Source organism: Gobio gobio (genome assembly GCF_949357685.1).
Source record: "Gobio gobio genome assembly, chromosome: 18".
In the NCBI taxonomy this organism is placed as follows: domain Eukaryota; kingdom Metazoa; phylum Chordata; class Actinopteri; order Cypriniformes; family Gobionidae; genus Gobio; species Gobio gobio.
Window position 1 is genome coordinate 35,398,390 of NC_137111.1, and position 18,193 is coordinate 35,416,582.

Sequence of the window (18,193 nt, forward strand, 5' to 3'; positions counted from 1 at the left end):
TATGTATTTATTAGATGGGGAGGAGAACTGCCTCCAAACCTTGTGTGTGTGCCAACGTGTCTCAGTCTTCGGGGAGGTGGGAACTATCACGCCTTCTTTGGAGAAATACATCCTCAAAGACACTGAGGTAGGGAGGAATTGTTTCTGAGATAAAAGCTAACAAACACATGTTTCACGGTTGTTGTCTTTCTATTTACTATACATTCACACTGATGTCTGCATTTTATCATTAGTATATTCTCTGGCCTTTAGTTACAACAGCAGGGGGAACTTCACAATACACTCGTTTTCCCAAAAAGTTTTCCCAAAAAGGGGTGACTCTTCAAATTGGAAGCATATTGGAGCATTTTCAATTAATGAAATTTGTAGAAATGTGTCTTTATATGATGTTCTAAGAGGTAAATTAGTCAAATTTTTACATTTTTGCTCTTGCTTTATGATAAAAGAGGATCAAATGAACTATTTCTGCAGGCAGAGGTGCAAAAGTCTTAGCATTCAGAATATTCCAGGTAAATATTTTGCTGACCTTCTTCTTCTTCTTCTTCTTCAGAAAGATTCTCTTACGACCCAACTCCAAAACAAGGTCTTTTAGCAACCATCTCAACTGTGGTTTTCATAAATACACATTGTACATGTCTATGACTGAATATTGCTGAAGTTATATTTGTCTCTAAAAAGCTGCATACCATGTAGTATACTTAATGGTGTACACCCAATTATATATTCATGAATTGCATCTGAATGTTATTTTGAAGAACCACCTGCACAGTATTGCAATAATGATTTAAAGAGACTTCTGTATTAGTAAATAGTAGACTTTCTTTTTTTCTGTGACGCAAAACTAAATGTGACCCTGGACCACAGAACCAGTCATAAGTCGCAGTTCTATTTTATGCCAAAAATCATTAGGATATTAGTAAAGATCATGTTCCATGAAGATATTTTGTAAATTTCCTATCGTAAAATGTATTATTAGTAGTAATATGCTAAGGACTTAATTTGGACAACTTTAAACTTTTAAACTTTTAATTTTTTGCACCCTCAGCTTCCTGATTTTCAAATAGTTGCAACTCGGCCAAATATTGTCCTATCCTAACAAACACACATCAATGGAAAGCTTATTTATTCAGCTTTCAGATTATGTATACATATCAATTTTTTAAAAAAAATCCTCATGACTGGTTTTGTGGTCCAGGGACACAAATGGGGTCCAAACAACATTGAACCCCAGTGACTTGTAGTGATTGTACAGATAAAAAAAAAAAGTCTGGTTTGGAACGTCATAATGGGTGAATAAATGATGAGAGAATATAATTTTTTTGGTGAAGTATTCCTTTAAATAATGATGCTAGTTGCAAGTACATGATAATGTGGTCAAAGAAGCCTTCCAGCTAGAATCATGTTGTACCCTAACTAAATAAAGGAACCGTGGCTTTTAAAAGTCAGATCAATTTCATACTCTGTGAAGATGAATCTGTTTGGGATATTGGGTCTTTTGTGTTGGCAAAACAACATGCCACAGTGTACTCAGCTATTGTTGTGGTGATGCGCCGTTAAATCCGATTTTCTGCCCATATGGAAATTCCGTGTCACCCCTGCTGAATAAGCCGCTTTTTACACCTCCTATCTTGTTCTTCATCCGCTACGGTGCGGTTCTGGGAGTTGAAATCGCCTGGAGACATTCTTTAAACAACGGATGTCTTCACTCAGACTGTAGGCCTTTTTCCTACCACCCACCACTTTTAATAATTAGCTGCAAGCGATGACTCAATTCACGGCTAACCCAAAGCAAACTTGTGAGGTATGATACTGTTAAGATGCCTTTGAAGGTGATGGTGTTTTTATTTTGTCCATGTAGTTTTGATAAATGTGATTGTTTTAAACAGGTGAGTTGTTCTGGAGCTGTGCACAGCACCCCCTGCAGGGAGACACAGCTGGACAGAGCAGTTCACACATTACAAACACTGGGACTCTTCTTACAATAGAAAAACGATTTAACTGTAAACTCACATATGATGATTATAAAGAGTACAGACAATTATACTGATATTTGATTTGCAGAATTGGGTGTGCATAGTCTTAGGGCGATAAAACTATACAGTATATCTATATTTTTTATATACATACATAAAATATATACACCTTATTTATCTACACAAGATATGTGTGTATATAGAAGTATATAAATAACATAAGTTAATAACTATTATTATTATTATACATTGCTTATTTATTATTATAATTAACAAAATGTGCAATAATTATAATAATTTATGTATTTATTTGTTTGCCACTGAAGGTAATATACTAGTTATATTTATATAGAAATATAATATATATATATATAAGCAAATATATATTTGCTAAAAAAATTTTTTGCACCCATTTGACCTGACATAAACGTAAGTCTGGACATATCTGTTTGAGGTTTGTGCATGGCTTTTCTAAAGCTTGTCTAATATTAATAATAATTAATATTAATACTTTTATAATAAAACTTTTATTTTGATATACGCATATATATTTATATATATATGTTTTTTTCGCTTTGAGCTTGGCTTTTCTAAAGCTTGTCTAATACTTACATTGCTTATAATAATAATAATACTTTTACACACACACATTATATATATATATATATATTTGCTTTGAGTTTGTCTAATGCCAATATTGCTTATTTGTTATAATAATAATACTTTTATTTTTATATTTAGTTATTTGTTTTGAGTTTGTCTTTTCTAAAGCTTGTCTAATGCTTATATTGCTTATTTTTTATAATACTAATAAATAATAATAATACTTTTATGTTTATTTATTTGCTTTGAGTTTGTCTTTTCTAAAGCTTATCTAATGCTTATATTGCTTTTTTAATAATGATAATAATAATAATACTTTTATGTTTATTTATTTGCTTTGAGTTTGGCTTTTCTAAAGCTTGCATTGCTAATTTGTTATAATAATTAATAATAATACTTTTATTTTTATATTTAGTTATTTGTTTTGAGTTTGTCTTTTCTAAAGCTTGTCTGGTGCTTATATTGCTTATAATAATAATAATTTTATTTTTATATTTATTTGCTTTGATTTTGGCTTTTCTAACTATTGTATAATGCTTACATTGCTTATTTCAAAAATATTAATAATACTTTTATTTTTATATTTATTTATTTATTTTCTTACATACCATTGAAGGGTGGGCCCTGTTAATATGCTATTTATATTTATACTGCTGAACAACAGTTTGTGGACCCAGTGGCCTGCATAAACTGACGTAAATCAGGAAATATCTATTTGAGTTTGGCTTTTCTAAAGAAGCCATATCTTCATTATTCCAGCTCAGCACAGACCCTCGGAAACGTGACTCTGACAACAGTTCCCGGAGCCAAGCTCAGGTTCATACCCTGTTGAAAACAAATGCACAGAATCCAATACATGTGACAGGCCTTGATAGCGATGAGGAGGGATTTCAAAGAGCCTGGGGGAGTTTCTGCTCACCCTCACACAGACCACCCTCTCCTCTCCTCTCCTCTCCTCTCCTCTCCTCTCCTCTCCTCTGTTAGCAAGCTTCCGCATCACTGTCCAAGAGCCAAAGCTGTCCTCTTTACATTGTCAGAAGGGTGCCATATTCTTTCGCTCTCTCTCCCTCGTCTTCATCCTATTTTCATTCTCCCCTTCATTGTCTTCATGAAATTGGCAAATATAACATTTAACTAAATGCAGTATCTCCTCGGGGCTGTCTGGCTGTAGTTCACTTTGTGAAGGGGGTCACATTACATTTTGCTGAGGAGAATGATTCGAGAATGGCAGAAGGAGAGAGCAGGCAGGGGGGGAAAAAAGGAAAAGTAATTTCTGGATCCTTGTTGAAAAAAGGTCAAATGCTTTTTAATGACTGTGTTTTCCGATAATGGCAAACGGGGACGGGCAATAATAAACTTGCAGATTGGTATCGTGCTTCGTGCACTTAAGCGGAGCGTGGCATTGAGGACTTAATTTACTGCCGTGGTGCTAGGCGACTGTCATCAGGTGTTATTTTTCTATTCCAGATGCTAGCTCTGTTTGCCACAGGCCAGAGCCAATTTAAAGAGAGCAAATACAGAGGTGCGGATGCCTGTGTGCAGATACTGATATTGAACGATGAATTAGAAAGGTAACACAGATATGAACGAGTGGACTGCATTCACAAAAAAAAGAAGCAATTCTTGGAACCAAAACCTGTTCAATTAAAGAGAAACAAAGAGAATGACATGGATAGGAAAGCAAGAGAGATCACAGCCATAATGATTAGCTCTTCTGTCTTTGATTAATTAACAGTGAAGCTCTGACGTCTCACTGTCATTTTATTTTCAGGGCTTTCACCTGTCTGAATATTTCTGATTTGCTTGGTAAGCGATGTAAGATAAAAAAAAACAAGTATCAGAGGAAGTGAAAGTATTGTCATTTTTAATTATAATGTACCAACTCTCGCCAAAAAGTGTAAAATGCTACTCCAATAGTAAGCTGAGTGGGTTTTTATTATTATATATTTTTGCAAATATGAAAGAGGATGTGGCTGCATCATCAGATATAAATGAATCTTTTTCTTATTGATGAAACAAAACAAATAATTTGCTGAAATTCTCAAAACATCTTAACTGTGCATTAATGACGTTTTCTTCCGCACACTGAGAAAACTCATTTTAGGCCACACTAAATAGAGACATTGACATTAAGATGCATTTATGGCTTCTTAACATTACATTTCCTTTCTGATGAGCTTCTAAACGCTGTAGTTCTCTGGGGATTTTTGACTGCTAGCGCTTGTGGCAGAATGTTTCAGAGTATGATGCGATTTTTCACTTCACTCAATGCTTCAGTGTTCAAGGGAGTTTTCATTATACGCAACACTGCAATGTCTAGCAAATCTCTACTCTGACAGGCTAATTGAAGGGACACATCTGTAGTTAGTTCATTAAGCTACACTCATCACATCCAGTATTAACCTGACTTGCTAAGATTTTATGTACAAATTCATGCATGTGTAAACCTGAGATGTGATTGTTTCTCTCGTATCAATCAGTGAAATACTGTACAATGCTACAAGATTCAAATATAATGTGTCAATATTTATGAATCATTAGCATACAATCAGACATGCTAACTAAAATAGTTGACATTTTGAAGGAAGCAACACTAATTTATGTTATCTAAATGAGAGCTATAATGAAAAGATCTCATATTTGTGTTAAAATGCAAATTTATTTAGATTATAGATTGCTGCACTGTATTTGAGGAGAAAGGTAAACATTTATTTATTAGGGGTGTAACGATAACCTCATGTCACGATTCGATACATATCACGATACTGAACTCACGATGCAATATTATTGCGATACTCCAAGACTTATAGTAAAAGGTTAACAAAAATGTACGGTTGATTAAATGCTAAATTTGGTATTAAATTGGGGTGGAAATGAAGAGGCTTGGACTTGGTGCTGGTAACCCAATGCACAGGACAATGGTGACACCAGAATCAAAATATCCATGATTTTGAAGCTGAAAATGCTGAGTTTTAGACAAAATGCACTCTCTCACTGACTAGATCTCACTGACACTTTTTTAGAACAGCATTTAAGAACTTTATGAATATTCAACACTCTCACGACCAATTCATACATATTTTATGAGGTGACTAATTCATACAAATTTGTACGACCTCACTTGTACGAATTTTTACGTTTTGTCTAAACCCCAGTGACAGGTAGGTTTAGAGGTGGGGTTAATTCGCACGAATTCATACGATTTTTTCAACTCGTCAAATACGTACGATTTTAGCAAAAATCGTGCAATTTTGTACGAGTGAGGTCGTACAAATTCGTACGAATTAGCCACCTCGTAAAATATGTACGAATTGCTGTGAGATCGGGTTGGAATATTAGGCTACATCTGTTAAAAATATTCAGCAGAACACTGGGTCGTACATCAGCCCTATACTTTCATGTTTTATAAATATATGGTAAATACTTTTTCCTCTTTAGACTGAGAGTATAATATCAGGAGATATGTGTTCATTTACATCCATTTGAAACATTTTGAATGTAAAGATATATGGCCTATAAATGTCTCTTACGAAAACAGTGAATGGATCTTTGTCTTTTGGCTCATTTTTACGCATTATTGTGAGACACTTTGTACTGGTAAAAAGAAATTTGGCATCATCATGACCCACAAATATTCCCCCATTTCATTATTATATTTAATGTAGTTCTAAAAATGCAAATTTGATTTTTTTTCGCACAGTAATTTTCATTTTGGGTGAACTATACACAATACAGATTGTCACTATCAGTGATACATATTGTTGCATTTTTGTATTGCGATATATTGTCACACAAAATATTGTTACACACTTAGTATTTATTAATAATTTTAATTTTAAATAATTTCAAATAAACACAGCAACAGATTTTGAAATAACAAAAATTATTAAAAGTGCACTTTTCTTCGGCTAAACATAAATTATTTTAATACATTATAATCTGAAAAATATATTAAACTGCTCCTTGTATGATCTTGTATTTATCTTTTTTCCTCCTGCTAAGTAAAAGACAGTTTTCAGTCAGCCTTTTCACATCAACTCCAACATATTACATTGAACCTGCATGATGATCAATGATCTGAATTACTGTACAAAGTGTAATTTTAAAACATTTATTTTTATACAGTCATAATCATCTAGCAGCAGTTAAATATTTAATAAGTGGAAAGATCCGTGAGAGGAAAAGGACTGAAATGCCTGAAAACAGACAAAGCATAACGGAAGTCTGTCTCCCACGATTGTTCTCCACGACCTCCACCAAACAAGCACTACTGAATGCACTGCAGCATTTAAGAACCGTATGAATTTTACATCTGTATAAAAACACTGGGTTGTACATCAGCCCTACTGTCATGTTTTAAAAATATATGGAAAAGTGCTCTTAAGACTGAGAGTATAATATCAGGAGATGTGCGCTCAGACTGATTTACATCCATTTTGAATGTAAAGATATATGACTTAGGAATGTGTCTCACGAAAACGGATCTTTGTCTTTTGGATCATTTTTACGCGCATTGTTGTGAATCATTGGCAAAACACAACAACATTCCTTTGTCTATTCAGACCTTGTTCCATTTGCGGTCGCCTGTTCAGAATTTGCTTCTGGTCGCCGTATGCCAAAACAAGCATTTGTTTAGTTGAGGAGGAGGAGGTTTAATTCAGCCCATCATCTGAAAGCGTTGGGTTCCTCCTTGAGCTTTTGACAGCGTACTGCACTAACATTCTTGGCGGCCTTAGAGGTCTAGTGCATTCCACAGAGAGTGAAATCTGAAGCCAACCTTACAGATCCGTCTATAGTGACGTGCACGTTTTTTTTCCTCCCTCTGTCATTATTTTTCTTACAAGCATGCGCCCCCACCCTTCCTTTAGTCAGTCCCATTTGTCTCCGCACTGTTGTTCCTGTCCTGAGAGAATTCTCAGGGATGGACAATGCATCCCAAGCAGACCCCACTGGATCTAAAGGGCATAACGGTTGGGATGCAAAAGGCCCATCGCCACCCCGCTTCAAGCAAGAGAGCACTTCTGTGTCTCAAAGGTGCATTTTGGGGATTTTTGAGGGCTCCAGGAGTGGGGAGCATTGGACAAGGTAAATAGATGCACTCAGGAGGGAGAAGAGCATCTTCGCTCTTAATTGGCGATCGGGGAGGGGGGTGCTCACTTTGGCACTGTTGCGAGTTGCTAGCGAGCCTTTAGGCGCATCCTCACAATGTGAGGTAATTGGGATTTCTACCTTTGCGAAAGCTGCTAATTTTCCATAGGAAGTGCTAACAGGACCTTTGTCCAATATGTTTTCCTTTTTCCTTCCTCAGAGAGTTACAGGACTGAAGAGCTGGGAATGGCTGGGGCCACTACCTGAGTGGAGGAGAGCCTCCGTAATGAACCACTTCACATAGTGGTTTACAGGGGGAGAAAAGAGGGAGAGAAAGGCCACAGAAAAGGAAGCCTAATTCTGTGGCCTGAGAAAGGCTGGGGCCACAAAAGGTCTTGTTTAAGGACGTTATTAAGGGTATTCTTCAACCGTGCTTAGTCTTCAGTACCAATGGGCCACTTAGGACAAGTGTACCAATCTCAGTCCCCAATGGAAACAAACTGACGCCATCTGTCAATGTTTACCATTATGGATTTCATCTACGAAATCCCATATGCACAGCTTCAATACCGCAGTGGTCTTCAGCATTGTCTGAGACCGAGATGTGTTGACCGACTCTGTCGCGGATCGTGAAGAAACCGAGCTGAATGTCTCTTCAGTCTTAAGGAAGGACGCTTTGTGTTTGGCTGATTGCTCGCGATTGTGACACTATTTTGTTTCTCGACATTGTCATAAGTGCAATTCACATTAATCTCTCACTGAACATAATCAAACTTGTTCGGGACTTTTCTGTTATTTAGCCATTCCTAAAATGGAACCTATTGCATCACTCAAAAAAAAACATTTTAGCATAGCTTAGTATTAACTTATGCACTCAAATTGGGCCTTCTTTTCGTCCAGAACTTACAAAATCTGCTTTAGACAGAAAAACACAGGGATTGAGAAATACATTTACTCCTGGAGGCTAGAGAAAGAAGCAGTTTTTTTTCTACTTCTCTCTCCCCCTTAAACCACCCCTGTCTCTCTCTCTATCAAACAATAGCCCCCTACCCCTTGCCCTGAGTCAGTCTCCTGCCCTATAGGACATTAGGCATTCCTAAAAGTTAGCCCTTCTTCCGTTGTGCCTTTGTATCCTGATGGCCTGGCTCCAAACAAATGTGAACAGTATTGTGGAGGTTGGTGGCCTTTGGTTCTTGGCTGTATTATGTTCTGGATGCTTTTTCTTACCATCTAGAGCGGTTCTGATTGGGCGCCTCAGATTATAAAGCCAAAACCTCAGGAACAAGGAACTCTAAGGTTTTTATAAAATAACAGAAATGAGGAGTGCTCAGGCTGATGCTCTGATGTGAAGCATAAAATATTGAACGTACAATAGAATCAACTGCCAGTCTGGGTATAAAAACAAAGAAGAGAGGTTATTTCCAATGATCACGGTTTATTATTTCATTCTGCAAGGAATGTGATTTTCAGAACTTGTTGATACAAATGCATGGCAGTCAGATATTATCTTATTGTTAAATAATAAATTCCTACACTGAAAAAGAAACCATTTTCACTCTGAAATGGCCTAATTAATTACAATGAAATGACAAGTAATGCACTGAATAAAATGTGAAACTTTGGAGTGGAAAGACTTTTTTACAGTGCTTATCTAAGGCTCTTTATGAAAGGTGTAGCTGGGTATAGACAAGACTTCCAAAAAGGCATGATGCAATAGCACTGTGAAATAAAATGGCTGTATTTTTTTTTTGACAGTCAGGAGTTACATAGTGCAAGAGATGTTGCGGTAATGATTGTGTAGATCTTAGAAATGGCTGGTATGACTGCATGATTCCATTCAGCAGTGGAATATGATGATTGTAATTTCACACTGTGAGAGACAGACCGGCACACAGATTGACGGCCAGTGTCACGGTTCCATTAGAGTTACTTCACTGTGAACTGGCGAGATGCTCTGTTCTAGAAACCACTGTCACCACGCTGCTGTAGAAATGACAAGCGCTCCAAAGAGAACACGACTGTGAATGTGTGTCATCTTTTCTTCTCCTCTTGCAACGTCTTCCTCAATAAAGCAGCAGCGGAGAGAACAAAAGGAACAATGAGAGGAGAGAGAGAGAGAACGAGAGACAGCATACTGTCTTATAGAGAGAGAATCTGCGTTGACATCTGAATTACATTTCAGACATGTGGAGAGAGAGAGAGCGAAAGCGAGAAATAACCACGTCTCAAATGTTTATTTAACTCTGGCTTTGTCTTGTCACTCACAACTCAGAGCCACAGCTGAAATAGGCATGTATACATTCACTAGCTCACTGATAACTGACAGACTATCTGTACATATTGCAGGTTTGGACGCAAAAGTGGCATAGTTGACATTTATATCATTTAACTTCACTGACATTTTACCCTATTGCTCGGTATATAAGGCACTATCTTTGTATGACGCGATTCAGCTTTCACGAGATAGTGACAATGCGTAAAAAATGGCACAATCACGTACTTTGTGGAGATGTTTTGTGTATACACATATGGAAAGATGTTATCCATAATAAGCTGCTGTATAACATGTCTGAAGTAAAACTGCGAAAAAAGATCGTTCAATCTAAACGTCTTTCAAATTTACCAGCAAAACCAATTGTTTTCAGAAAATATATTTTAATTGACTTAAAATTTTTGGGTGAACTATCCCTTTAAGGCTGTTTATACGGCTGTAAATGTCGTATAAAGAATGTAATTTAAATCAATTTAAATTTGTAATACAGGTTTTCTTCTCTTTGTTTTAAGCTTAAACATATTGATTAATGCTGAAAAGAAAACTACCCTAGTGAAAAATGAATAAACCAAAATGTTTTTGAAATACATTTATTTTATGCTAAATATGCTACAAATACTTTTATGTACTTTATGTAGTTTTTTTCACTAGGGTATTCATAAATGTGGTAGGAAAATTAAACGTATTATATTCTTTATTTTGCCTGTCATGTAAATGTATCATGTTTTAAGGATGTTTTGATATTTGTGCGAAAAATATGAAAAAAATACTGATTCTAAATTTCAGATTATTCATAAAACCTCACCCACACTGAGCATTTATTTTGCTTGTAATGTCACATTTGTACTTGTAAATTTGACGGATTTGAAGTTTTAAATCATTGCTCTTTTTGAAGAAAAAAAATATAGTTGGCATTTGAATTCCTTACAAAATTCTCTTCCTGTTTAAGACAAACATATATTAAAATTTAATATTTATCATTTTTGAAATTATGATACCGTGTATACATGTGTATGTGTCTTGGCAGTGTGAGCCACCCTGAATAAAATGGCAGGTTTGGTGACACTATATATCACAGCACAGCAGGGCCAAATTATCCTCTAAATGAATAGGGGTTATGAGTGTAGTACACTGACAGTCATACCCTAATACACACACATGCATAGTCTGAATGCTAAAGGGAAACAGAGAGACCTAACGCCTGACACCTCATCCTCATATAACCTCATTACAACCTTTCAACAGAGGTTAGAGCCCCTAAGCATACACTTAGCGTGCTTTGATGGTTCTGGATCTCAAAGTGACAGTCAAACACCCCCTCGCCATGCAACTCGTGCTTCTCTCCTCTCTCTCTCCCTCACGCGCTTTCCCTCCACACTTATTTGGGAGTAATTTTATGTGCCAGCATGGCACATAATACACTTTTAATGGACAACTAATTCTCTGCCATTAATTTGTCAACATGATTACTGGATCTGCCGTTTCAGCTCGGCGAAGTCTGGGTTCCTTTTAAGTATATACGAGACGTTAATGTGTTTCTATTCAGGTTTACATCAAGGGACGTCAGAGATTTACATAATGCGACCATTGAGGTCCATGACAGCCTGCTTTCCCCCGAGTTCACTTTTCTCACTTGATTCCCACAAAAGACCTCAACGTTTTCAGGCTTCACCCGGCTGAATACTGACGTTTTTCTTAAGTTAAGATGTGACTGGAGGTTGGATAGCTGGGTTAAAAGGAATAAGGCACGGGGGAAAAACCTGTTTGGTTGCAACAATGAAAGGTTACACTTCATTTTAAGGTGTCTTTGTTGCACTGTATCCATTTAAATACTGAGTAATATTAAGCAACTGCATGTTTACTATAGGGTTAGGATTAGGGTGAGGTCTGGTTTAGGACCAGTTGTAATTATGCATCATTTAGTTATACATGTAACAATGACACTGTAAAACAAAGTGTTACCCAATGAAAATATATACCCAATATAAAATAATTCAGATTTTGGTCTTTTCACTTATGTGAAAATATGCCAAATAGGTATTTTCTTTGATGGTCAAAGACCTCAGCCGCAGTTTTGAGACCTGCATCCCCCCCCAAAACTCCCACCAACTCTGCATAAACACGTGACGCGAACAACAGCACAGGACATGGAAGGTGCATGTGTGACCCAAACTTCTGAGGACAGTTCATAGTTAAACACATAGCCCCGAACTCTCCTTGCCACCCAGCCCTGGAAACACAAGCTTCTTCTGGCAGGAAGTTGACGAGGCAACAGAGTGAGAGATCAAAAAAATCCTGTGCTAAAGTTCTGGCACTGTTCCACAGACACATTCTGCATGTATACAGTAGTCTGTCATCAAAGGACACGGGATTGTTTTTGCCGGTTGTTGGACATTTCCTTATGAGCAATCTTTGATGTATGAGGGCTTGTTGGAGCTGACAGACGGGTCAAACAGAGGGAAATCTCTCCCTCTTGTCTTTCAACTGCAGCGGGGAAAGCATTTTTCAGCTATTGTTCCCCCACTGCTTACTATTCAGTAATTCAGTAAACAAAGATGTGTGTTCGTATACAGGTACTTCTAAACATGTGTTAAAAATTATTAAGATTTAAGACTTTATTTTATAATTAACAGAGAATATGGCAGAATAGTTACTTGCACAATTGAGTATAAAAGTATAAACAGCTCTAATTTGTGTATTTATTGTATTGCATGGGAAATGATAACAGCAGTCTACGATTGTTTAGAAGTCTTTTGCTTCAGAGCTAAAATACACTATTTATTATGTATTTTGATGTGCTGAATTCAAGTATGACAATTACAAAAACAGCTGATTGGTTTCCATGATATTTCGTTTTTTACGTTTTATGTCGGTGTACATAGTATTCAATGTCTACTCTGTGCTTCTTGGCTTGTCTCTTGCGTTCATTAAATGGAGCATCTCTTGTCACTGTCCAGAAATAGTTTGAGAGCATTGATGGGCTCCTTTCGCCCTGATAGTGTTTGCAATGTCCTGGTGAAATCACTGTGCTCGTCGCTCACTACTTTGCAGTTTTGTGGGAAATAAATCTAGATCTGAGTGCAGAAAATGTATCTTTAGTGACGTGTTGCAACCAAGGCTTTTCCACCAACAACCTGTAATTGTCTGCCTCGTTGTTCCCAAGACAATTTATTGCCTCTAACTGGAAGATTTTCCATGCCATCTTTTCCTTGCCAAATGTATAGTCAAATGCATTATCTCTAACAAGGGCATGACTCTGATGACCAACAAAGACACCTTTCTTTATCTTAGCCTCACTTAACCTTAGACATTTTTCACGGAGGTACTTGAAAGCTGCTTGTGTTTTGACCATGGCCTTGACAAAGTTCTTCATCAGACCCAGCTTGATTTGTAAAGGTTGGTAACAAACCTTCCTCGATTCAACAAGTGGTGGATGCTGAACACTTTTCCTTCCAGGCTCCAATGACTGTTGGAGTGGCCAGTCTCTCTTGATGTATTGGGGAATCTCTTGCATGACCATCTCATTTGCAGAGAAAACAGCAGTACTTTGTGTATCCTGTCTGCAGACTCAGCATGAGAGCAAAAGCCTTCAAATCGCCACTGAAGTTGGTCATAGTTTATGCACCTCAAAAGTTGTTTCATGTGTCAAGTGCTTCCTTCACATGGACTGCATGACCAACTGGAATTGATGGCAAATCATTACCATTATGCAGCTTTAAAGGGATAGTTCACCCAAAAATGAAAATTCTATCATTAATTACTCACCCTCATGTCGTTTCAAACCTGTAAGTACGGTGGCCCAGTAGTGCACAAGCAAACATAAGTTCACAACACAACGAAAACAAGTCACAACACAAATAAATCGAGCCACAACACAACGAAAAAGCCACAGCACAAATAAATCAAGCCACAACACAACGAAAAAGCCACAACACAAATAAATCAAGCCACAACACAACGAAAAAGCTACAACACAAATAAATCAAGCCACAACGACAACAAGCCACAACACAACGAAAACAAGCCACAACACAAAGAAATTAAGCCACAACACAACAAAAAAGCCACAACACAAACAAATCAAGCCACAACACAAAGGAATCAAGCCACAACACAACGGAATCAAGCCACAACACAACGGAAACAAGCCACAACACAAAGAAAAAGCCACAACACAACGGAAACAAGCCACAACACAACGAAAAAGCCACAACACAAATAAATCAAGCCATAACAAAACGGAAACAAGCCACAACACAACGAAAAAGCCACAACACAACGGAAACAAGCCACAACACAACAAAAAAGCCACAACACAAATAAATCAAGCCACAACACAATGGAAACAAGCCACAACACAACGAAAAAGCCACAACACAACGGAAACAAGCCACAACACAACGAAAAAGCCACAACACAACGGAAACAAGCCACAACACAACGAAATCAAGCCACAACACAACAGAAATGCTCCCAACCACTCAGGGGCACTCGCGGTAAAGTTGCCACTGTTGTATAGAATCGGCAATCATACAAAGATATCAATACCACAATTAGTTTTAACAGTATGTAGGCTAACCATTGTTTATCGACATGAAATATTAATTCAAAATCACCTACATGCATTATAGCTGCATATTTATACTCGAGAATGCTTTGACCCGATATCACGGCACTAAGGGAACGTGCCAATTCCACCAAGTGGTTGAACCATATCATTTGTATTAAAATTACTTTTAACATTTAAAAACAGACATGTTAAAATTCCACAGCTTGATTGTATTGGTAAAGCTGACTTAATGAACAACACAACATTGGATGTAGAAAAAATTATATGTTTCAACTTGGTGGAATTGGCAGACGTTCCCTTAGCACCGTGGCAGCGGATCAAAGCGTTCTCGAGTATAAATATATAAATATGCAGCTATAATGCAAGTAGGGGATTTTGAATTGATATTTCATGTCGATATACAATTGCACACTTAAAACTGATCGTGGTGTTTATATATTTGTAAGACTGGCGAATCTATAGAACAATGCAAGGAAAACTAACTTTATCGTACTTCGAGAGTCCCCTAGGGGTCGGGAGCATTTCCGTTGTGTTGTGGCTTTTTCGTTGTGTTGTGGATTTTTCGTTGTGTTGTAGCTTGATTTCATTGTGTTGTGGCTTGATTTCGTCGTGTTGTGCTTGATTTCGTCGTGTTGTGGCTTTTTCGTCGTGTTGTGGCTTTTTCGTCGTGTTGTGGCATGATTTCATCGTTTTGTGGCTTTTTCGTTGTGTTGTGGCTTTATTTATTTGTGTTGCGGCTTTTTCGTTGTGTTGTGGCTTTATTTATTTGTGTTGCGGCTTTTTCGTTGTGTTGTGGCTTGATTTCGTTGTGTTGTGGCTTGATTTCGTTGTGTTGTGGATTTATTTAGTTGTGTTGTGAACTTATGTATGCTTTTTAAATTTCGTTGTGTTGTGCACTACTGGGCCACCGTACGCAAGACCTTCGTTCATCTTCGGAACACAAATTAAGATATTTTTGAGGAAATCCGAGAGCTCTCAGGCCCCTCCATAGACTGCTATTTATTTAACACTTTCAAGGCCCAAAAAGGTATTAAAAACTTCTTTAAAATAGTCTTTGTGACTCCAGTGGTTCAACCTTAATTTAATGAAGCAAAGTTCATAAAATGAAGGTTGAACCACTGGGGAACGACATGAGGGTGAGTAGTTAATGACAGAATTTAAATTTTTGGGTGAATTATCCCTTTAAGGCTGTTTATACGGTTGTATATGTCGTATATTGACCCAATAGCATTTCTTAAAAATTAGAGCCAATCACCAACTTTAAGCATAATTTTCGTTCTCAGTGACCCAGAAGTAATAAAGTTTGACTACATTTATTTCAGAAGCATTCTGGCTGTAGACCGGTGTAATACTACTACTAATGAGGGTGATGATGCTAATAATAATAATAATAGATAACAATGAATAATGGGGAAAAAATATTTTACTGAAATGTAGCTTTGGATACACACTTTCAGATTCAAGTTATGCAATCGATTTTCAGGAAGAGGCGACAGCACAGTCTGACAGGCAAAAAAATTCCGCTCTTGTTGAGAGTGGGTTGACGTTATCAATTTGAAAAGCAGTGGGAACCCAATTAACAGCATCAAACACCTAATTAGCATGAGCTGTGTGAGTTAAACTGCAATAAGACCTGGCTGTATTTTATGAGTTAAGTCTGGATACATTTTCTGTAATCCGAGCTTCGAAGTGTGGTGTAATCTGCTTAGAAAAATACCCAAGCAGAAATTCATGTGCCAGACAAAGGGCTCGGAATCAGGATAACATTAGAACCTTATGACTCGTACAGCCAACAACAGCTGCAATATAGTAAAATGACATAGGCCTATATCTTGTACTAAATTGGAAAGTGTTTTTTTTTGTCTGTGTTTAAAAAAATGAAAGCTGAGATAAGAATTTAAAAGTTGTTTTTGTATAAAATGCAATTACAGTCCAATTTAAAATGTAAGGCAAGTGTACTGTGCCAAAAAGTAGAAAAGACTCTTCATAATGGGACCAAGTACTGTAAAGCATGAATCAAGCCAACACCACAAGCAAAAGCTCACATAACAAACTAAAACTCCTCCAAGAGAGCTAAGTAAAGCATATTCACAGTGTTGAATTAAGCAACAGCTTAATCCTTGTAAAGTCCACTCAAATATACAAAATTAAACTTCCTGGAAAGAAATGCATGCAAAAGTGTGTTCCAGTATAATATACATGCTGAACAAGAGCTATGCATTACATTCTTCTTTTTTTTCTTCTTTTTTTTAGAAAATACTATGAATTACGATCCAGTATATGTCGTCAGAGGAACAAGTTTACCCCCCCCCCCCCCCCCCCCCCCTACGAGATGTCAAAATACAGTTGCATATGTGAATAATAAAATAAATAAATAAGAGAGATCATACAAAATGCAGGTTATTTTTATTTAGTGCTGTCCTGAATAAGATCTTTTACATAAAAGATGTTTACATATAGTCCACAAGATGATATGATGTGTGATCCACGGCTTTTTTTTTTTCCCTTGTTTTTTTGTGATGGTTGTTCTTGAGTCCCTTGTTTGTTCTGAGCAGTTAAACTGCCCAGTTTTCCAGCATCTTTTGCATATTTGAACCCTCTCCAGCAGTGATGATTTTGAGATCCATCTTTTCACACTGAGGACAATTGAGGGACTCAAACACAACTATTAAAAAAGGTTGAAACATTCACTGATGCTCCAGATGGAAACACGATGCATTAAGAGCCGGGGGGTGAAAACTATATTGTACTTAATATGTCTTCCGGGAAACATGCAAGTAATTGCTTCTGAAGGGCAGTACTAAATAATACTTTTTTTTATTTTTAAATAAAATAAGAAATATTTGGACTGGACATCTTCATTCTGTTGAAAAAATGTCACCCCCAGCTCTTAATGCAATGTGTTTCCTTCTGGAGCATCAGTGAATGTTTTAACCTTTTTTTTTTAAAGTTGTGTTTGAGTCCCTAAATTGTCCTCAGTGTGAAAAGACGGATCTCAAAATCATACAGTCACTCCTGGAGAGGGTTCAAATATACAAAAGATGCTGGAAAACTGAAGAATTTGCAGGAGCTGAAGGATTTTTCTGAAGAACATTGGGCAGTTTAACTGCTCAGGACAAACAAGGGACTCAAGAACAACCGTCACAAAACACACAAACAGCCGTGGATCATCCAGGGAACGACACACAGTATTAATAATCAAGGGTACTTCTGAACGGGATAATTTTAATAAATTCAGCTTTTTTTTTTTTTATTATGGACTATATGTAAACTTTATTTTATGTAAAATATCTTATTCAGGACAGCACTAAATAAAAAGATAATGCCTTTTCTATGATCTCTCTTATTTTGTTCAATTATTCACATTTTCACAGATTCTGCAAGCGGTTCACATACTTTTTCGTGCAACTGTATGTCTCTCTGTATGTAGATTTTACTTGTATTTTACTGTATGTGTGTCTTTCTGTGGGTAAGTGGTGCACATTGCTGCTTCATTGACCTCTAGAAAAGAAACTGACCCTCTTCGTGCTTAGCAGGCCACTTGTGAGTGGAAGAAGCTTGTTGACCAATCGCTGCAGCTGAAAGAGATGAGAGAGCATTAGAGGCGTTCACACAGTCACCTTGACGACCAAGAGAAGCCAAAAGAACTTCACAGCACCAGATCCAGTTCAGGTTGTGTAGAATGAA